This window comes from Triturus cristatus, chromosome 1_1, assembly GCF_964204655.1.
Source record: "Triturus cristatus chromosome 1_1, aTriCri1.1, whole genome shotgun sequence".
NCBI lineage: Eukaryota > Metazoa > Chordata > Amphibia > Caudata > Salamandridae > Triturus > Triturus cristatus.
The window spans coordinates 365,240,812-365,262,507 of record NC_140579.1 but is presented as its reverse complement, the minus strand read 5'-3'; positions in this window follow the sequence as shown (position 1 = coordinate 365,262,507).

Here is a 21,696-nt window from a genome sequence, read left to right as displayed (position 1 = left end):
TTAGGGCAGTGCTGTTGTGTTCGGGTAGTGTAGGGGGTCGTGCTGGGGCAGGTGTTTCAGGGTTGAGAGCAGTGCAGTGGTGTTCAGGCAGTGTAGGGGGTCTTGCTGTGGGTGGTGTTTCAGGGTTTAGGGCAGAGCAGCAGTGTTGGGGCAGTGTAGGGGGTTGTGCTGGGGGTGGTGTTTCAGGGTTGAGGGCAGTGCAGTGGTGTTAGAACAGTGTAGGGGTCGTGCTGGGGGTGCTGTTTCAGTGTTTAGGGCAGTGTAGTGGTGTTCAGACAGTGTAGGGGGTCATGCTGGGGGTGCTTTTTCAGGTTTTAGGGCAGTCAAGTGGTGTTCGAGCAGTGTAGAGGTTGTGCTGGGGGTGGTGTTTCAGGGTTTAAGGAGGAGCAGTGGTGTTTGGGCAGTGTAGAGGGTCATGCTGGGGGTGGTGTTTCAGGGTTTAGGGCAGAGCAGTGTTGATCGGGCAGAGTAGGGGGTCGTGCTGGGGGTAGTATTTTAAGGTTTAGGATAGTGCAGTGGTGTTTCTGTAGTGTAGGTGGTAGTGTTTTAGAGTTTAGGGTAGTGCAGCTGTGTTTGTGTTGTGTAGGGGTCGTGTTTTAGGGTAGTGCAGTTGTCTTGGTTAGTGTAGGGGGCCGTGTGGAGGGTAGTGTTTTAGGGTTTAGGGTAGTGCAGTGGAGTTTGGGTAGTGTAGGGGTTCGTGCTGGGGGTGGTGTTTTAGGGTTTAGGGCAGTGCAGTGGTGTTTGGGTAGTGTAGGGGGTCATGCTGGGGGTGGTGTTTTAGGGTTTAGGGCAGTGCATCTGTGTTTGGGCAGTGTAGGGGATCATGCAGGGGTGGTGTTTTAGGGTTTAGGGCAGTACAGTGGTGTTCGGGCAGTGTAGGGGGTCGTGCAGGGGGTGGAGTTTCAGGGTTTAGGGCAGTGCACTGGCGTTCGGGCAGTGTAGGGGGTCGTGCAGGGGGTGGCGTTTCAGGGTTTAGTGCAGTGCAGTGGTGTTCAGGCAGTGTAGGGGGTCATGCTGGGGGTGCTGTTTCAGGGTTTAGGGCAGTGCAGTGGTGTTCGGGCAGTGTAGGGGGTCGTGCTGGGGGTGTTTTTTCAGGGTTTAGGGCAGTGCAGTTGTGTTCGGGCAGTGTAGGGGGTTGTGCTGGGGCAGTTGTTTCAGGGTTGAGGGGAGTGCAGTGGTGTTCAGGCAGTGTAGGGGGTCGTGCTGGGGGTGGTGTTTCATGGTTTAGGGTAGTGCAGTGGTCTTTGGTTTGTGGAGGGGGTCGTGCAGGGGTAGTGTTTTAGGGTTTAGGGTAGTGCAGTGGTGTTTGGGTAGTGTTGTAGGGTTTAGGGCAGTGCAGTGGTGTTTGGCTAGTGTAGGGGGTCGTGCTGGGGGTGGTGTTTTAGGGGTTAGGGCAGTGCAGTGAAGTTTGTGTAGTGTAGGGGTCATGTTTTGGGGTAGAGCAGTGGTCTTTGGTTAGTGTAGGGGGTCGTGTGGGGGTAGAGTTTTAGGGTTTATGGTAGTGCAGTGGTGTTTGGGTAGTGTAGGGGTCATGCTGGGGTAGTGTTTCAGTGTTTAGTGCAGTGCAGTGGTGTTTGGGTATTGTAGGGGGTCGTGCCGAGGGTGGTGTTTTAGGGTTTATGGCAGTGCAGTGGTGTTTGGGTAGTGTAGGGGGTCGTGCTAGGGGTGGTGTTTTAGGGTTTAGGGCAGTGCAGTGGTGTTCAGGTAGTGTTGGGGGTCGTGCTGGGTGTGGCGTTTGACGGTTTAGGTCAGTGCAGTGGTGTTTGGGCAGTGTAGGGCGTTGTGCGGAGGTGGTGTTTCAGGGTTTAGGGCAGTGTAGTGGTGTTCGGGCAGTGTAGGGGGTCGTGCGGGCGGTGGTGTTTCAGGGTTTAGGGCAGTGCAGTAGTGTTCGGGCAGTTTAGGGTGTTGTGCAAGGGTGGTGTTTCAGGGTTTAGTGCAGTGCAGTGGTGTTCGGGCAGTGTAGGGCGTCGTGCATGGAGTGGTTATTCAGGGTTTAGGGCAGTGCAGTGGTGTTTGGGTAGTGTAGGGGGTCATGCTGGGAGTGGTGTTTTAGGGTTTAGGGCAGTGCAGTGGTGTTTGGATAGTGTAGGGGGTCATGCTGGGTGTGGTGTTTGAGGGTTTAGGGCAGTGCAGTGGTGTTCGGGCAGTGTAGGGGGTCGTGCGGGGGGTGGTGTTTCAGGGTTTAGGGCAGTGCAGTGGTGTTCAGGCAGTGTAGGGGGTCGTGCTGGGGGTGCTGTTTCAGGGTTTTGGGCAGTGCAGTGGTATTCGGGCAGTGTAGGGGGTTGTGCTGGGGGTGCTGTTTCAGGGTTTAGGGCAGTGCTGTTGTGTTCGGGTAGTGTAGGGGGTCGTGCTGGGGGTGCTGTTTCAGGGTTTTGGGCAGTGCAGTGGTATTCGGGCAGTGTAGGGGGTTGTGCTGGGGGTGCTGTTTCAGGGTTTAGGGCAGTGCAGTTGTGTTTGTGCAGTGTAGGGGTCATGCTGGGGCAGCTGTTTCAGGGTTGAGGGCAGTGCAGTGGTGTTAGAACAGTGTAGGGGTTGTGATGGGGGTGGTGTTTCAGGATATAGGGCAGAGCAGTGGTGTTCGGGCAGTGTAGGGGGTCATGCTGGGGGTGGTGTTTCATGATTTAGGGTAGAGCAGTGGTGTTCTGGGAGAGTAGGGGGTTGTGCTGGGGGTGGTGTTTCAGGGTTTAGGGCAGTGCAGTTATGTTCGGGCAGTGTAGGGTGTCGTGGTGGGGTTCGTGTTTCAGGGTTTAGGGCAGTGCAGTGGCGTTCGGGCAGTGTAGGGGGTCGTGCAGGGGTGGTGTTTCTGGGTTTAGGGCAGTGCGGTGGTGTTCGGACAGTGCAGGGGGTCTTGCTGGGGGTGGTGTTTCAGGGTTTAGGGCATTGGTGTTCGGGGAGTGTAGGGGGTCTTGCTGGGGGTGGTATTTCACGGTTTAGGGCAGTGGTGTTCGGGCAGTGTAGGGGTCTTGCTGAGGGTGGTGTTTCAGGGTTTAGGGCAGTGCAGTGGTGTTCGGGCAGTGTAGGGGGTCGCGCGGGGTGGTGTTTCAGGGTTTAGTGCATTGCTGTTCGGACAATGTATGTGGTCATGCGGGGAGTGGTGTTTCAGGGTTTAGGGCAGTGCAGTGATGTTCGGGCAGTGTAAGGGGTCGTGCTGGGGGTGGTGTTTCATGGTTTAGGGCAGTGCAGTGGTGTTCGGGCAGTGTAGGGGGTCATGCAGGGGGCTGTGTTTCAGGGGTTAGGGCAGTGCAGTGAAGTTTGTGTAGTGTATGGGTCATGTTTTATTGTAGAGCAGTGCTCTTTGGTTAGTGTAAGGGGTTGTGCGGGGATAGTGTTTTAGGGTTTATGGTAGTGCAGTGGTGTTTGGGTAGTGTAGGGGTCATGCTGGGGTAGTGTTTTAGTGTTTAGTGCAGTGCAGTGGTGTTTGGGTAGTGTAGGGGGTCGTGCTGGGGGTGGTGTTTTAGGGTTTAGGGCAGTGCAGTGTTGTTCAGGTAGTGTTGGGGGTCGTGCTGGGTGTGGCATTTGAGGGTTTAGGGCAGTGCAGTGGTGTTTGGGCAGTGTAGGGGGTTGTGCGGAGGTGGTGTTTCAGGGTTTAGGGCACTGCAGTGGTGTTCGGGCAGTGTAGGGGGTCATGCAGGGGGTGGTGTTTCAGGGTTTAGGGCAGTGCAGTGGTGTTCGGGCAGTGTAGGGGTTCATGCGGGCGGTGGAGTTTCAGGGTTTAGGGCAGTGCAGTGGTGTTCGGGGAGTTTAGGGTGTTGTACAAGGGTGGTGTTTCAGGGTTTAGTGCAGTGCAGTGGTGTTCGGGCAGTGTAGGGGGTCATGCTGGGGGTGGTGTTTTAGGGTTTAGGGCAGTGCAGTGGTGTTTGAGTAGTGTAGGGGGCCGTGCTGGGTGTGGTGTTTAAGGGTTTAGGGCAGTGCAGTGGTGTTTGGGCAGGTTAGGGGGTCGTGCGGGGGGTGGTGTTTCAGGGTTTAGGGCAGTGCAGTGGTGTTCGGGCAGGTCAGGGGGTCGTGCGGGGGGTGGTGTTTCAGGATAAAGGGCAGAGCAGTGGTGTTCGGGCAGTGTAGGGGGTCATGCTGGGGGTGGTGTTTCATGATTTAGGGCAGAGCAGTGGTGTTCGGGGAGAGTAGGGGGTTGTGCTGGGGGTGGTGTTTCAGGGTTTAGGGCAGTGCAGTTGTGTTCGGGCAGTGTAGGGGGTCGTGGTGGGGTTCGTGTTTCAGGGTTTAGGGCAGTGCAGTGGCATTCGGGCAGTGTAGGGGGTCGTGCAGGGGTGGTGTTTCTGGGTTTAGGGCAGTGCGGTGGTGTTCGGACAGTGCAGAGGGTCTTGCTGGGGGTGGTGTTTCAGGGTTTAGGGCATTGGTGTTCGGGCAGTGTAGGGGGTCTTGCTGGGGGTGGTATTTCATGGTTTAGGGCAGTGGTGTTCGGGCAGTGTAGGGGTCTTGCTGAGGGTGGTGTTTCAGGGTTTAGGGCAGTGCAGTGGTGTTCGGGCAGTGTAGGGGGTCGCGCGTGGGTGGTGTTTCAGGGTTTAGTGCATTGCTGTTCGGACAGTGTAGGTGGTCATGCGGGGAGTGGTGTTTCAGGGTTTAGGGCAGTGCAGTGGTGTTCGGGCAGTGTAGGGGGTCATGCTGAGGGTGGTGTTTCATGGTTTAGGGCAGTGCAGTGGTGTTCGGGCAGTGTAGGGGGTCATGCAGGGGGCTGTGTTTCAGTGGTTAGGGCAGTGCAGTGAAGTTTGTGTAGTGTATGGGTCATGTTTTATTGTAGAGCAGTGGTCTTTGGTTAGTGTAAGGGGTCATGCGGGGGTAGTGTTTTAGGGTTTATGGTAGTGCAGTGGTGTTTGGGTAGTGTAGGGGGTCGTGCCGGGGGTGGTGTTTTAGGGTTTAGGGCAGTGCAGTGGTGTTTGGGTAGTGTAGGGGGTCGTGCTGGGGGTGGTGTTTTAGGGTTTAGGGCAGTGCAGTGGTGTTCAGGTAGTGTTGGGGGTCGTGCTGGGTGTGGCATTTCAGGGTTTACGGCAGTGCAGTGGTGTTTGGGCATTGTAGGGGGTTGTGCAGAGGTGGTGTTTCAGGGTTTAGGGCAGTGCAGTGGTGTTCGGGCAGTGTAGGGGGTCATGCAGGGGGTGGTGTTTCAGGGTTTAGTGCAGTGCAGTGGTGTTCGGGCAGTGTAGGGGGTCGTGCAGGCGGTGGTGTTTCAGGGTTTAGGGCAGTGCAGTGGTGTTCGGGCAGTTTAGGGTGTTGTACAAGGGTGGTGTTTCAGGGTTTAGTGCAGTGCAGTGGTGTTTGGGCAGTGTAGGGGGTCGTGCAGGGAGTGGTGCTTCAGGGTTTAGGGCAGTGCAGTGGTGTTTGGGTAGTATAGGGGGTTGTGCTGGGGGTGGTGTTTTAGGGTTTAGGGCAGTGCAGTGGTGTTTGAGTAGTGTAGGGGGTCGTGCTGGGTGTAGTGTTTGAGGGTTTAGGGCAGTGCAGTGGTGTTCGGGCAGTGTAGGGGGTCGTGCTGGGGGTGTTGTTTCAGGGTTTTGGGCAGTGCAGTGGTATTCGGGCAGTGTAGCGGGTTGTGCTGGGGGTGCTGTTTCAGGGTTTAGGGCAGTGCCGTTGTGTTCGGGTAGTTTAGGGGGTCGTGCTGGGGCAGGTGTTTCAGGGTTGAGAGCAGTGCAGTGGTGTTCAGGCAGTGTAGGGGGTCTTGCTGGGGGTGGTGTTTCAGGGTTTAGGGCAGAGCAGCAGTGTTGGGGCAGTGTAGGGGGTTGTGCTGGGGGTGGTGTTTCAGGGGTTAGAGCAGAGCAGTGGTGTTCCGGCAGTGTAGGGGGTCGTGCTGGGGGTGCTGTTTCAGGGTTTAGGGAAGTGCTGTTGTGTTCGAACAGTGTAGGGGTTGTGATGGGGGTGGTGTTTCAGGATATAGGGCAGAGCAGTGGTGTTTGGGCAGTGTAGGGGGTCATGCTGGGGGTGGTGTTTCATGATTTAGGGTAGAGCAGTGGTGTTCGGGGAGAGTAGGGGGTTGTGCTGGGGGTGGTGTTTCAGGGTTTAGGGCAGTGCAGTTGTGTTCGGGCAGTGTAGGGGGTCGTGGTGGGGTTGGTGTTTCAGGGTTTAGGGCAGTGCAGTGGCATTCGGGCAGTGTAGGGGGTCGTGCAGGGGTGGTGTTTCTGGGTTTAGGGCAGTGCGGTGGTGTTCGGACAGTGCAGGGGGTCTCGCTGGGGTTGGTGTTTCAGGGTTTAGGGCATTGGTGTTCGGGCAATGTAGGGGGTCTTGCTGGGGGTGGTGTTTCACGGTTTAGGGCAGCGGTGTTCGGGCAGTGTAGGGGTCGTGCTGGGGCAGGTGTTTCGGGGTTGAGGGCAGTGCAGTGGTGTTCGAACAGTGTAGGGGTTGTGATGGGGGTGGTGTTTCAGGATATAGGGCAGAGCAGTGGTGTTTGGGCAGTGTAGGGGGTCATGCTGGGGGTGGTGTTTCATGATTTAGGGTAGAGCAGTGGTGTTCGGGGAGAGTAGGGGGTTGTGCTGGGGGTGGTGTTTCAGGGTTTAGGGCAGTGCAGTTGTGTTCGGGCAGTGTAGGGGGTCGTGGTGGGGTTGGTGTTTCAGGGTTTAGGGCAGTGCAGTGGCATTCGGGCAGTGTAGGGGGTCGTGCAGGGGTGGTGTTTCTGGGTTTAGGGCAGTGCGGTGGTGTTCGGACAGTGCAGGGGGTCTCGCTGGGGTTGGTGTTTCAGGGTTTAGGGCATTGGTGTTCGGGCAATGTAGGGGGTCTTGCTGGGGGTGGTGTTTCACGGTTTAGGGCAGCGGTGTTCGGGCAGTGTAGGGGTCTTGCTGAGGGTGGTGTTTCAGGTTTTAGAGCAGTGCAGTGGTGTTCGGGCAGTGTAGGGGGTCGTGCGGGGGTGGTGTTTCAGGGTTTAGGGCAGTGCAGTGGTGTTCGGGCAGTGTAGGGGGTCCTGCAGGGGTGGTGTTTAGGGTTTAGGGCAGTGCAGGGGTGTTCGGGCAGTGTAGTGGGAGGTGTTTCAGGGTTTAGGGCAGTGCAGTTGGGTTTGGGCAGTGTAGGGGGAAGTGCAGGGGGTGGTGTTTCAGGGTTTAGGGCAGTGCAGTGGTGTTCGGGCAGTGTAGGGGGTCATGCAGGGGGTGCTGCTTCGGGTTTAGGGCAGTGCAGTGGTGTTCAGGCAGTGTTGGGGGTCATTCTGGGAGTTGTGTTTCAGGGTTTAGGGCAGTTGTGTTCGGGCAGTGTAGGGGGTCTTGCTAGGGGTGGTGTTTCAGGGTTTAGGGCAGTGTTGTTTGGGAAATTTAGGGCTTCTTGCTGGGGGTGGTGTTTCAGGGTTTAGGACAGTCAAGTGGTGTTCGGGCAGTGTGGGTTGTCATGCGGGGAGTGGTGTTTCAGGGTTTAGGGCAGTGCAGTGGTGTTTGGGCAGTGTAGGGGGTCCTGCAGGGGTGGTGTTTAGGGTTTAGGGCAGTGCAGGGGTGTTCGGGCAGTGTAGTGGGAGGTGTTTCAGGGTTTAGGGCAGTGCAGTTGTGTTTGGGCAGTGTAGGGGGAAGTGCAGGGGGTGGTGTTTCAGGGTTTAGGGCAGTGCAGTGGTGTTTGTGTAGTGTATGGGGTTGTGTTGGGGGTAGTGTTTTAGGGTTTAGGGCAGTGCAATGGTGTTTGAGTAGTGTGTCGGGTCATGCTGGGGGTAGTGTTTTAGGGTTTAGGGTAGTGCAGCGGTGTTGGTGCAGTGCAGGGGGTCATGTTTTAGGGTAGTGCAGTGGTCTTTGGTTAGTGTAGGGGGTCGCGCGGGGGGTTGTGGTTTAGGCTAGTGCAGTGGTGGTGGTGTAATGTAGGAGGTCGTATTGGGGGTAGTGTTTTTGTGTTTAGGGTAGTGCAGTGGTGTTTGGGTAGTGTAGGGGGTCGTGCTGAGGGTAGATTTAGGGTTTCGGGTAGTGCAGTGGTGTTTGGGTAGTGTAGGGGGTCGTGCTGGGCGTAGATTTAGGAATTAGGGTAGTGCAATGGTGTTTGGGTAGTGTAGGGAGTCGTCGTGGGGGAGTGCTTTAGGGTTTAGGGTAGTGCAGTGGTGTTTAGGTAGTGTAGGGGGTCCTGCTGGAGGCAGTGTTTTAAGGTTTAGGGTAGTGCAGTTGTGTTTGGGTAGTGTAGGGGGTTGTGCTGAGGGTAGTGGTTTAGAGTAGTGCAGTGGTGTTTGGGTATTGTAGGGGGTACTGCTGGGTGTTGTGTTGTTTTAGGGTTTAGGGTAGTACAGTGGTGTTTGGGTAGTGTAGGGGTACTGCTGGGAGTAGTGGTTTAGGGTAGTGCAGTGGTGTTTGGGTAGTGTAGGGGGTACTGCTGGGGGTAGTGTTTTAGGGTTTAATGTAGTGTAGTGGTGTTTGTGTAGTGTAGGGGGTTTTGTTTAAGGTATTGCTGTGGTATTTGGTTAGTGTAGGGGGTCGTGCGGGGGTAGTTATTTAGGGTTTAGTTCAGTGCAGTGGTGGTTGGGTAGTGTAGGGGGTCGTGCTGGGGGTGGTGTTTTAGGGTTCATGGCAGTGCAGTGGTGTTTGGGTAGTGTAGGGGCTCGTGCTGGGGGTGGTAGTTTAGGGGGTGCATTGGTGTTCGGGTAGTGTTGGGGGTCGTGCTGGGGGTGGTGTTTCAGGGTTTAGGGCAGTCAAGTGGTGTTCGAGCAGTGTAGAGGTTGTGCTGGGGTGGTGTTTCAGGGTTTAAGGAGGAGCAGTGGTGTTTGGGCAGTGTAGAGGGTCATGCTGGGGGTGGTGTTTCAGGGTTTAGGGCAGAGCAGTGGTGATCGGGCAGAGTAGGGGGTCGTGCTGGGGGTAGTGTTTTAAGGTTTAGGGTAGTGCAGGGGTGTTTCTGTAGTGTAGGGGGTAGTGTTTTAGGGTTTAGGGTAGTGCAGCGGTGTTTGTGTTGTGTAGGGGTCGTGTTTTAGGGTAGTCCAGTGGTCTTTGGTTAGTGTAGGGGTTCATGTGGGGGATAGTGTTTTAGGGTTCAGGGTAGTGCAGTGGTGTTTGGGTAGTGTAGGGGTCGTGCTCGGGTAGTGTTTTAGGGTTTAGGGCAGTGCAGTGGTGTTTGGGTAATGTATGGGGTTTGTGCTGGGGGTGGTGTTTTAGGGTTTAGGGCAGTGCAGTGGTGTTTGGGTAGTGTTGGGGTTCATGCTGGGGGTGGTGTTTTAGGGTTTAGGGCAGTGCAGCGGTGTTCGGGCAGTGTAGTGGGTCATGCAGGGGTGGTGTTTCAGGGTTTTGGGCAGTACAGTGGTGTTCTGGCAGTGTAGGGGGTCATGCAGGGGGTGGTGTTTCAGGGTTGAGGGCAGTGCAGTGGTGTTCGGGCAGTGTAGGGGGTCATGCTGGGGGTGGTGTTTCATGGTTTAGGGCAGAGCAGCGGTGTTCGGGCAGTGTAGGGGTTGTGCTGGGGTTGGTGTTTCAGGGTTTAGGGCAGAGCAGTGGTTTTTGGGTAATGTAGAGGGTCATGCTGGGGAAGTGTTTTAGGGTTTAGGCTAGTGAAGTGGTGTTGGTGTACTGTAGGAGGTCGTGCTGGTGGTAGTGTTTTTGGGTTTAGGATAGTACAGTGGTGTTTGGGTAGTGTGGGGGGTCCTGCTGAGGGTAGATTTAGGGTTTAGGGTAGTGCAGTGGTGTTTGGGTAGTGTAGGGGGTCGTGCTGGGCATAGATTTAGGGATTAGGGTAGTGCAGTGGTGTTTGGGGAGTGTAGGGTGTCATGCTGGGGGGAGTGTTTTAGGGTTTAGTGTAGTGCAGTGGTATTTGTGTAGTGTAGGGGGTCGTGCTGGGGGTAGTGTTTTAGGGTTTAGGGTAGTGCAGTGGTGTTTGGGTAGTGTAGGGTTAAGTTAAGTTAAGTTTATTATGCATAGTTAATTAAAACCAGTGCAAACATTTTACAAAACACTTTTTTTTTTTTTTTTAATTTTTTTAAAAATAGCATAAAATGTGTTCATTATAATCTTTCAAATAAAGCACAGGGTAATTGTCCAGCAACATTTTTTCCCTGATGCAGGGCAGCATGTTCCTTGACGTTCTTATGACCTCCTGCTTGTTCTCTGTGTAGTTGGTCTCTGGTTATAGTAAATTTGACAGTCTGTGCTCGGTCATTGCAAGGAACTTAACAAATCTGCAGTTCAGTTTCGTATTTGCAGGGTTGATACAGGCAAGGACTGCTTGCCTTCTAGTGCTAGTCCCTAACTGCTTGAACTGGTCCTTTAGGAGGTGTTGACGAGCTGGCCGAAGCTCTTCACAGAGGCAAGTCAGGTGGAGGATATCGCCCTTTTCTTGATTGCAGAGCGGGCAGGCTTCTTGGCCTTTGCTCCTGAGCCATGGCGGAAGATGCTCTCTTCTCGGCAAAACCCCTAATCTCATTTTCAGGAACCGCAGTTTTGTGGCCTTGGGATAGCCCTGACTAAAGTATGTTTGTCGTGTCAGGGTTTTATATGAGTGTAGGGTCATCCATGCGTGGCTTCTTTTTGTAAATGCAGCCTTATCCTCTAGTAAGGAGAGAGACTTTACGTTTTTCCAAACCAATTTTTTAAAAGTGTTGTGCCCAAGTTGCATATCCCAAATCGTAGTTTGTTTGGTGACCCCCAGGGCTGCCTTCAAGTAAGATCTTGCTTGAGATTCATCCCTGCTTTGGATGTCTTGCCATAGCAGCGAATTTAAGGTATTAGCCATGGCCAAGCGAAGTTTTTGGCAGCAGATGATGTAGGCTCCCTGTCTGGCAAGGTCTTGTTTTAGCAAACCAAACTCCATTCTTATTTGGGCTGGCGAGGTGTAGTGCGGGAGTGAGAACATTATTCTATAGGCTTTTGTTTGAATTATGTCCAAGTTCTTAGAATCTCTGCCTCGTAGTGCCTCACTGCCATAGCAAATGGAAGGAACTAATTTAGCCTGGATGACCTTCAAGTAAGGAGTCAAAATTGGCCCCATCAGATGATTGGCTACATTTTTTAATGAAATGGCTATGCAGATCCCTCTCCTTTTTATTTCTTGTTTATGCAGTACAAATGTGCCATCTTTGTCAAAGATGACTCCAAGATATTTATACTCAGACACATGCTCTATTTTTTGGTCGCCTAGTGCCCATGACTTCTGGTATTTATTCTTGATGTTCATTGACATGGTTCGGGTCTTACTCAAGTTTATTTTTAGATTGTTATCCGTTGCATAACTATGCATTTGAGTCAGAAGCTGCTGAAGGCCTATATGAGTGTGACTGAGTAATACGACGTCATCCGCGTACAAAAGGTTGCTCAGAGCTTTTCCTCCCAGCCTCGGGGAGTGGGAGTTGCATGTATTGAGTAGACTTGGGAGGTCAGCCATATACAGGTTGAACAATATTGGGGCAAGCACACACCCTTGTTTGAGGCCTTTTGTGGTGCGAACCTTAGATGACAGGTGTGTGCCGCCTCCTAGCTTCACTTGTACCCAGGTGTCAGAGTGGAGGAGCTTCAGCATGTTGAGTGTCGGCTGTGGTATGCCCCATTGCGCCAATTTCCCCCAAAGTCTGCCTCTCTCGATGTTATCAAATGCTGCACTGAAGTCGATGTAGCACAGGTGTAACGGAAGTTTTTTGATTTTTGCAGCATCTATAATCAGGGTAGTGTAGGGGGTCGTGCTGGTTGTAGTGGTTTAGGGTTTAGAATAGTGCAGCGGTGTTTGGGTATTGTAGGGGGTACTGCTGGAGGTTATGTTTTAGGGTAGTGCAGTGGTCTTTGGTTAGTGGAGGGGGTCGTGCTGGGGTAGTGTTGTAGGGTTTAGGGCAGTGCAGTGGTGTTTGGGTAGTGTAGGGGGTCGTGCTGGGGGTGGTGTTTTAGGGGTTAGGGCAGTGCAGTGGTGTTTGTGTAGTGTAGGGGGTCGTGTTTTAGGGTAGTGCAGTGGTCTTTGGTTATGTAGGGGGTTGTGCGGGGTTAGTGTTTAGGGTTTATGGTAGTGCAGTGGTGTTTGGGTAGTGTAGGGGTCATGCTGGGGTAGTGTTTTAGTGTTTAGGGTAGTGCAGTGGTGTTCGGGTAGTGTAGCGGGTTGTGCTGGGTGTGGTGTTTGAGGGTTTAGGGCAGTGCAGTGGTGTTTGGGCAGTGTTGGGGGTTGTGCGGAGGTGGTGTTTCAGGGTTTAGGGCAGTGCAGTGGTATTCGGACGTTGTAGGGGGTCATGCAGGGGGTGGTATTTCAGGGTTTAGGGCAGTGCAGTGGTGTTCGGGCAGTGTAGGGTGTCGTGCGGGTGGTGGTGTTTCAGGGTTTAGGGCAGTGCAGTGGTGTTTGGGCAGTGTAGGGTGTTGTGCAAGGGTTGTATTTCAAGGTTTTGGGCAGTGCAGTGGTGTTCGGGCAGTGTAGGGGGTCGTGCAGGGGGTGGTGTTTAACGGTTTAGGGCAGTGCAGTGGTCTTCGGGTACTTTAGGGGGTCGTGCTGGGGTAGTGTTTTAGGGTTTAGAGCAGTGCAGTGGTGTTCGGGCAGTTTAGGGGGTCATGCAAGGGGTGGTGTTTCAGGGTTTAGTGCAGTGGTGTTCGGGCACTGTAGGGGGTCGTACAGGAGGTGGTGTTTCAGGGTTTAGGGCAGTGCAGTGGTGTTCAGGCAGTGTAGGGAGTCGTGCAGGGGTGGTGTTTCAGGGTTTAGGGCAGTGCAGTGGTGTTCAGGCTTTGTAGGGGGTCATCCAGGGGTGGTGTTTCAGGGATTAGGGCAGTGCAGTGGTGTTAGGGCACTGTAGGGGGTCGTGCGAGGGTGGTGTTTCAGGGTATAGGGCGGTGCAGTGGTGTTCTGGCTTTGTAGGGGGTCGTGCATGCAGGGGTGGTGTTTTAGTGTTTAGGGCAGTGCAGTGGTGTACGGGCAGTGTAGTGGGTCGATCGGGGTGGTGTTTCAGGGTTTAGGGCAGTGCAGTATGTTTCTGGCAGTGTAGGGGGTCGTGCTGGGGGTGCTGTTTCAGTGTTTAGGGCAGTGTAGTGGTGTTCAGACAGTGTAGGGGGTCATGCTGGGGTGCTGTTTCAGGTTTTAGGGCAGTCAAGTGGTGTTCGAGCAGTGTAGAGGTTGTGCTGGGGGTGGTGTTTCAGGGTTTAAGGAGGAGCAGTGGTGTTTGGACAGTGTAGAGGGTCATGCTGGGGGTGGTGTTTCAGGGTTTAGGGCAGAGCAGTGGTGATCGGGCAGAGTAGGGGGTCGTGCTGGGGGTAGTGTTTTAAGGTTTAGGGTAGTGCAGTGGTGTTTCTGTAATGTAGGGGGTAGTGTTTTAGGGTTTAAGGTAGTGCAGCGGTGTTTGTGTTGTGTAGGGGTCATGTTTTAGGGTTGTCCATTTGTCTTTGGTTAGTGTAGGGGTTCATGTGGGGGATATTGTTTTAGGGTTCAGGGTAGTCCAGTGGTGTTTGGGTAGTGTAGGGGTCGTGCTCGGGTAGTGTTTTAGGGTTTAGTGCAGTGCAGTGGTGTTTGGGTAATGTAGGGGTTTGTGCTGGGGGTGGTGTTTTAGGGTTTAGGGCAGTGCAGTGGTGTTTGGGTAGTGTAGGGGGTCATGCTGGGGGTGGTGTTTTGGGTTTAGGGCAGTGCAGCGGTGTTCGGGCAGTGTAGTGGGTCATGCAGGGGTGGTGTTTCAGGGTTTTGGGCAGTACAGTGGTGTTCTGGCAGTGTAGGGGGTCATGCAGGGGGTGGTGTTTCAGGGTTGAGGGCAGAGCAGTGGTGTTCTTTCAGTGTAGGTGGTCATGCTGGGGCCGGTGTTTCAGGGTTTAGGGCAGAGCAGCGGTGTTCGGGCAGTGTAGGGGTTGTGCTGGGGTTGGTGTTTCAGGGTTTAGGGCTGAGCAGTGGTGTTTGGGTAATGTAGAGAGTCATGCTGGGGAAGTGTTTTTGGGTTTAGGATAGTGCAGTGGTGTTTGGGTAGTGTGGGGGGTCCTGCTGAGGGTAGATTTAGGGTTTAGGGTATTGCAGTGGTGTTTGGGTAGTGTAGGGGGTCGTGCTGGGCATAGATTTAGGGATTAGGGTAGTGCAGTGGTGTTTGGGGAGTGTAGGGTGTCATGCTGGGGGAGTGTTTTAGGGTATAGTGTAGTGCAGTGGTGTTTGTGTAGTGTAGGGGTCGTGCTGGGGGTAGTGTTTTAGGGTTTAGGGTAGTGCAGTGGTGTTTGGGTAGTGTAGGGGGTCGTGCTGGTTGTAGTGGTTTAGGGTTTAGAATAGTGCAGCGGTGTTTGGGTATTGTAGGGGTACTGCTGGAGGTTATGTTTTAGGGTAGTGCAGTGGTTAGTGGAGGGGGTTGTGCTGGGGGTAGTGTTGTAGGATTTAGGGCAGTGCAGTGGTGTTTGGGTAGTGTAGGGGGTCGTGCTGGGGGTGGTGTTTTAGGGGTTAGGGCATTGCAGTGGTGTTTGTGTAGTGTAGGGGTCATGTTTTAGGGTAGTGCAGTGGTCTTTGGTTAGTGTAGGGGGTTGTTCGGGGGTTAGTGTTTAGGGTTTATGGTAGTGCAGTGGTGTTTGGGTAGTGTAGGGGTCATGCTGGTGTAGTGTTTTAGTGTTTAGGGCAGTGCAGTGGTGTTCGGGTAGTGTAGCGGGTTGTGCTGGGTGTGGTGTTTGAGGGTTTAGGGCAGTGCAGTGGTGTTTGGGCAGTGTTGGGGGTTGTGCGGAGGTGGTGTTTCAGGGTTTAGGGCAGTGCAGTGGTATTCGGACGTTGTAGGGGGTCATGCAGGGGGTGGTGTTTCAGGGTTTAGGGCAGTGCAGTGGTGTTTGGGCAGTGTAGGGTGTCGTGCGGGTGGTGGTGTTTCAGGGTTTAGTGCAGTGCAGTGGTGTTCGGGCAGAGTAGGGTGTTGTGCAAGGGTTGTATTTCAGGGTTTTGGGCAGTGCAGTGGTGTTCGGGCAGTGTAGGGGGTTGTGCAGGTGGTGGTGTTTAAGGGTTTAGGGCAGTGCAATGGCGTTCGGGAAGTGTAGGGGGTCGTGCAGGGGGTTGTGTTTCAGGGTTTAGGGCAGTGCAGTTGTGTTCGGGCAGTGTAGGGGGTCAGGCTGGGGCTGGTGTTTAAGGGTTTAGGGCAGTGCAGTGGTATTTGGGCAGTGTAGGGGGTTGTGCTGAAGCTGGTGTTTCAGGGTTTAGGGTAGTGCAGTGGTGTTTGTGTAGTGTAGGGGGCCGTGCTGGTGGTAGTGCTTTAGGGTTTAGATTAGTGCAGTGATGTTTGTGTAGTGCAGGGGGTCATGCTTGGGGTATATTTAGGGTTTGGGGTATAGGGTAATGCAGTGGTGTGTGTCGTGTAGGGGCTTGTGCTGGCAGTAGTGTATTAGGGTTTAGGGCAGAGCAGTGGTGTTTGTGTAGTGTATGGGGTCGTGCTGGGCGTAGTGTTTTAGGGTTTAGGGTAGTGCAGTGGTGTTGGTGTAGTGTAGGAGGCCATGCTGGGGTAGTGTTTTAGGGTTTAGGGTAGTGCAGTGGTGTTTGGGTAGTGTAGGGGGTCATCCTGGGGGTAGTGGTTTAGGGTTTAGAATAGTGCAGTGGTGTTTGGGTATTTGAGGGGGTACTGCTGGGGGTTGTGTTTTAGGGTTTAGGGTAGTACAGTGTTGTTTGGGTAGTGTAGGGTTCTGCTGGGGGTAGTGTTTTAGGGTTTAGGGTAGTGCAGTGGTGTTTGGGTAGTGTAGGGATTACTGCTGGGGTAGTGTTTTAGGGTTTAGGGGAGTGCAGTGGTATTTGGTTAGTGCAGTGGGTCGTGCTGGGGTAGTGTTTTAGGGTAGTGCAGCGGTATTTGTGTAGTGTAGGGGGTAGTTTTTTAGGGTTTAAGGTAGTGCAGTGGTGTTTGTGTAGTGTAAGGGGTCGTGCTGGGGGTAGTGTTTTAGGGTTTAGGGTAGTGCAGCGGTGTTTGTGTAGTGTAAGTGGTTGTGTTTTAGGGTAGTGCAGTGGTCATTGGTTAGTGTAGAAAGTCGTGCGGGAATAGGGGTTTAGGGCAGTGCAGTGGTGTTTGGGTAGTGTAGGGGTCGTGCTGGGGGTGGTGTTTTAGGGTTTAGGGCAGTGCAGTGATGTTTGGGTAGTGTAGGGGGTCGTGCTGGGGGTGGTGTTTTACGGTTTAGGGCAGTGCAGTGGTCTTCGGGTACTTTAGGGGGTCGTGCTGGGGTAGTGTTTTAGGGTTGAGGGCAGTGCAGTGGTGTTCGGGTAGTTTAGGGGGTCATGCAAGGGGTGGTGTTTCAGGGTTTAGTGCAGTGGTGTTCGGGCACTGTAGGGGGTTGTTCAGGAGGTGGTGTTTCAGGGTTTAGGGCATTGCAGTGGTGTTCAGGCAGTGTATGGAGTCATGCAGGGGTGGTGTTTCAGGGTTATGGGCAGTGCAGTGCTGTTCGGGCAGTGTAGGGGGTCGTGCAGGGGGTGGAGTTTAAGGGTTTAGGGCAGTGCAGTGTTGTTCGGGCAGTGGCGGGGGTCGTGATGGGGCAGGTGTTTCAGTGTTTAGGGCAGTGCAGTGGTGTTCGGGCACTGTAGGGGGTCGTGCTGGGGGTGGTGTTTGAGGGTTTAGGGCAGTGGTGTTCGGGCAGTGTAGGGGGTCTTGCTGTGGGTGGTGTTTCAGGGTTTAGGGCAGTGCAGTCGTGTTTGGGCAGTGTAGGGGGTCGTGCTGGGGCTGGTGTTTCAGGGTTTAGGGCAGTGTAGTGGTATTCGGGCAGTGTAGGCGATCGTGCGGCGTGGTGTTTCAGGGTTTAATGCAGTGGTGTTCAGGCAATGTAGGGGGTCGTGCAGGGGGCAGAGTTTCAGGGTTTAGGGCAGTGCAGTGGTGTTCAGGCTTTGTAGGGGATCGTCCAGGGGTGGTGTTTCAGGCTTTAGGGCAGTGCAGTGGTGTACGGGCAGTGTAGTGGGTTGATCGGGGTTGGTGTTTCAGGGTTTAGGGCAGTGCAGTATTGTTCTGGCAGTGTATTTGGTGTTAACCTACCTACCTGCCACCTCGAACCCCGCTCCCCGCGCAGCCGATTAGGTGCTGACGCGGTAGGAGACAGGGGTGGACGCCATCTTGGGGGTACGCCGAGGACAGCGCTCTAGCTGTTGGCTGCCTCCTCCCCTGGATTATTTAAACCGCGCCTTTGTCCTAGCACTTAGAATCATTTGCACACTTCCCCTGAGGCGGAAAGCCGGGGGTTTAGACTGCACTCTTTTAGCCTAAATTTCATATTGCTGTTTTAAACTGTTTTTAAACTGATTACGAGTTTCTAAACGTTCTGCTGCTATTTGATGTTAACCTACCTACCTGCCACCTCGAACCCCGCTCCCCGCGCAGCCGATTAGGTGCTGACGCGGTAGGAGACAGGGGTGGACGCCATCTTGGGGGTACGCCGAGGACAGCGCTCTAGCTGTTGGCTGCCTCCTCCCCCCTGCTCTGCCCTATATTATGACGCATATCCCCCGGACGCGCAGCGGGCGCAGCGGGCGCGCCAAAGGCGAGCCAAAGGCGAGCCTGTCTGCGCCCATCCGCGGCAGGATGGGTCCAGGGGCCATCCCCCCTGTATCATTTTCGGGACCTAGGAAACACTATAATGCAGAGTCTTTGCAACACCTAAAGCCCTCTGTCACCACTAGCTGTTGCCATCAGTTTCACCCCCTGGAGTTCCCCTGTGTTTGCCCCCACTGTAACATAGACCTCGTCAACCCTCCCAATATCAACGAACACCAGGATTATCATATGTTCCTCTTAAACTGCAGATCTCTATCTAAACACAGCTTAGAAATATCAATGCTGCTAGAGGAACATATGCCTGATATTGTTTCCTAACCGAAACATGGCTGACCCAAGACTCCGACCCGGACTTGGTACAAGCACTCATACCAGGCTACCAGATAGCCCGCCTAGACCGTGCTCTTGGAAAAGGCGGAGGGCTTGCTATCATTTGTAAAGATACATTCACCTGCCGCTGCCCCCCGGAAACCATCGCAGACTGTGAGAGCCTGCGATTTGTCATTGATTTTACGCCGAATGACAGTTTTTCCGGCATTCTTATTTATCGTCCTCCTGGGTCCCTTAACCAATTCCAGACAGCGCTTCCCTCTGCCGTGGCCGAGTTGGTCACCTCCCCAGCAAACTTTACCCTATTAGGCGATCTTAACATACATTTTGATAATACTCTTGATAGTGTCGCCACAGAGATGACGGTAAGTTTAGCGGCAGTCGAACTACAACAACTGGTCTCATCTCCTACACATATTAGAGGCCATTTGCTGGACCCGGTATTCACTAACTGTGCACACCTTAAAGTAGGCACGGCAAGCCCCCTCCCGTGGACTGATCATTTTTTGATCCCCCTTATCTGGACCATCCATAAATCTGCTCCCCCCTCCCCAACTCCGCGTAAAATGAGAGATTGGTCCAAACTATGTATGACACGTTGGTCCAACATTCTCACAACCACTAGACCCACGCTTACCGGTGATCCTTCTTTAGATAATAACGAATATGATAACTGGATCACAAAATCATTAGACTTAATAGTACCCCTTCGCACCTCTAACCCAAAAAGACACCGTAACATAGCGCCCTGGTACTCGGAAGAGCTCAGAGGGAAAAATTGTTTATGCAAGAGGCTGGAATGAAAGTGGCGCTTGAACTATGGAACTACGAACAAAGCGACCTATAGGGAAGCCATTTAAGCTTACAAAGTAGCAATAAAAGTGACTCAATTTGCCTATTACAATGACAGAATAATGTCGGCTAAATCTAAGCCAAAAGAAATGTATCAGACAGTAAAAAATCTAATTAACCTTCAATCTTCCCCGGCAGCTAACCACAACCCACTCGCCCAATGTAACAATCTGGCTGAATTCTTTTTTCATAAAGTCAACAAAATGTATCTATCTTTTCCTGATTGTGACTCCGATCCCCATTCCCAAGGACGGTGTCTAGCGGGCGAAGCAGAGGAACTTCCTCAATACACCTTGGATCATTATCCCCTGTTAGACCCAGAAACACTTAAGTCACTGATGCATCAGATCAAATCTGGGTCCCCATGTGACCCTGCTCCACCTAGCACGCTGGTCCTGGCCGACCAGGTCATCCTTCCCACGTTAATGGAGTTATTGAACTCCTTCATAACGACGGGCGTCATACCATCTAACTGGAAACATGCCAGGGTACGAGCACTTTTGTAAAAGCCCACCCTCGACCCTGGCGATCTCGGCAATTACCGTCCGATTTCACTGCTCCCTTGGGCAAGCAAAGTACTAGAAAAACATATTAACGCCTCTCTAACTAGTTTTTTTTAAAGTAATCAATTACTCGACATCACTCAGACAGGCTTCCGACCCAAGCATGAAACAGAGACGGCTCTGATGGCGGTCACTGAGGAAGCAAGGCGGGTCTTAGATCGGGAAGGATCAGTGGCAGTGATCTTTCTTGATCTGAGCGCCGCCTTTGACACGGTGAACCACAGGATCCTCCTGCGCCGCCTTCGTGGCCTGGGAATATCTGGAGAAGCTTTGGCCTGGCTTGGGTCTTTCTTGAGTAAACGAACCTTTCGGGTGTACGAGGGAGCTTCTGTTTCCGTCAGCAAGCCGTTGGGCTGTGGGGTTCCACAGGGCTCTTCCCTGAGCCCCACGCTTTTTAATGTCTAAATGTGGCCGCTGGCTTGGCTTGTGCGTCCACATGGTATTAAGATCGTTACTTATGCGGACGACACCCAGCTGGTGGTCTTGCTTCCACACAAGAACTGCCATCAACAACAGACTAACCTCACAATCTGCCTAGAGCAGGTGAAGAATTGGATGACGGAATCATGCTTGAAGGTCAACGGAGATAAAACTGAGCTCTTGATCCTAGGCCCACCGACCCCCTCCAATTTGGAGCAGATATGGCCAGTCAGTCTAGGCGACCCCCCCTCACCTAGAGAAAACATGAAAAGCCTGGGGTTTGGCTGGACAAGTCCCTGACTTTTAATATTCAGGCCACTAAAACTTCAGCAATCTGTTTTGGCCTCATTAGGATGCTAAAAAAGATTCTTCCACTGTTTCCTTTTGAGGCCAAACAGGTAGTCATTCAAGGCCTAATTCAGTCCCGCATCGATTTCTGCAATGCCCTATATTTGGGGGCACCTGAGTACTGCTTGAACAAACTGCAGCGGATCCAGAACTGCGCTGCGCACACACTTCTTGGAATCCCCCGCAGAACTCGAATAGAGCCTGGACTAAGAGCCTTGCACTGGCTCCCCGTTAGAGAGAGAATCAAGTTTAAATCCATGTGCATTGCTCACCAAGCCTATTGGAAAGCTGGCCCTGAAATCAATCATGCTCTGATTACTCTCTACTATCCAAAAAAAGAACTTCGCTCCTCTCAGGCTTTTTTTAGCAAAAGTGCCTAAGATTAAGAGATCCAGAGCTGGAGGCCGATCCTTTACACACAACGCGCCCAGGCTATGGAACTCACTTCCCTTGCACCTTAGATTTAATCCTAATTTGTTGACCGTCCGGAAACAACTTAAAACTTTCCTCTTTGACTAAGTCTATCCCTTGTTGGTTCTATCTCACTGGAAGATGTGTTCTTGATTTCTAGCGCCTGGACGCCTCAGGGCAACTGTAGCGCTCTACAAATCTTCTTTTCATTTCATTTCATAGGGGGTAGTGCGGGGTGGTGTTTCAGGGTTTAGTGCAGTGGTGTTCGGGCAATGTAGTGGGTCGTGCGGGGGTGGTGTTTCAGGGTTTAGGGCAGTGCAGTGGTGTTCTGGCTTTGTAGGGGGTCGTGCATGCAGGGGTGGTGTTTTAGGGTTTAGGGCAGTGCAGTGGTGTACGGGCAGTGTAGTGGGTCGATCGGGGTGGTGTTTCAGGGTTTAGGGCAGTGCAGTATGGTTATGGCAGTGTAGGGGGTCGTGCTGGGGGTGCTGTTTCAGTGTTTAGGGCAGTGTAGTGGTGTTCAGGCAGTGTAGGGGGTCATGCTGGGGGTGCTGTTTCAGGGTTTAGGGCAGTCAAGTGGTGTTCGAGCAGTGTAGAGGTTGTGCTGGGGGTGGTGTTTCAGGGTTTAAGGAGGAGCAGTGGTGTTTGGGCAGTGTAGAGGGTCATGCTGGGGGTGGTGTTTCAGGGTTTAGGGCAGAGCAGTGGTGATCGGGCAGAATAGGGGGTCGTGCTGGGGGTAGTGTTTTAAGGTTTAGGGTAGTGCAGTGGTGTTTCTGTAGTATAGGGGGTAGTGTTTTAGGATTAAGGGTAGTGCAGCGGTGTTTGTGTTGTGTAGGGGTCGTGTTTTAGGGTAGTCCAGTGGTCTTTGGTTAGTGTAGGGGTTCATGTGGGGGGGTAGTGTTTTAGGGTTCAGGGCAGTGCAGTGGTGTTTGGGTAGTGTAGGGGGTCATGCTGGGGGTGGTGTTTTAGGGTTTAGGGCAGTGCAGCGGTGTTCGGGCAGTGTAGTGGGTCATGCAGGGGTGGTGTTTCAGGGTTTAGGGCAGTACAGTGGTGTTCTGGCAGTGTAGGGGGTCATGCATGGGGTGGTGTTTCAGGGTTTAGGGCAGTGCAGTGGTGTTTGTGTAGTGTAGGGGGCCATGCTGGTGGTAGTGCTTTAGGGTTTAGATTAGTGCAGTGATGTTTGTGTAGTGCAGGGGGTCATGCTTGGGGTAGATTTAGGGTTTAGGGTTTAGGGTAATGCAATGGTGTGTGTCGTGTAGGGGGTCGTGCTGGGAGTAGTGTATTAGGGTTTAGGGCAGAGCAGTGGTGTTTGTGTAGTGTATGGGGTCGTGCTGGGCATATTGTTTTAGGGTTTAGGGCAGTGCAGTGGTGTTTGGGTAGTGTAGGGAGTGTAGGGGGTTGTGCTGGGGTAGTGTTTTAGGGTTTAGTGTAGTGCAGTGGTGTTGGTGTAGTGTAGGAGGCCATGCTGGGGTAGTGTTTTAGGGTTTA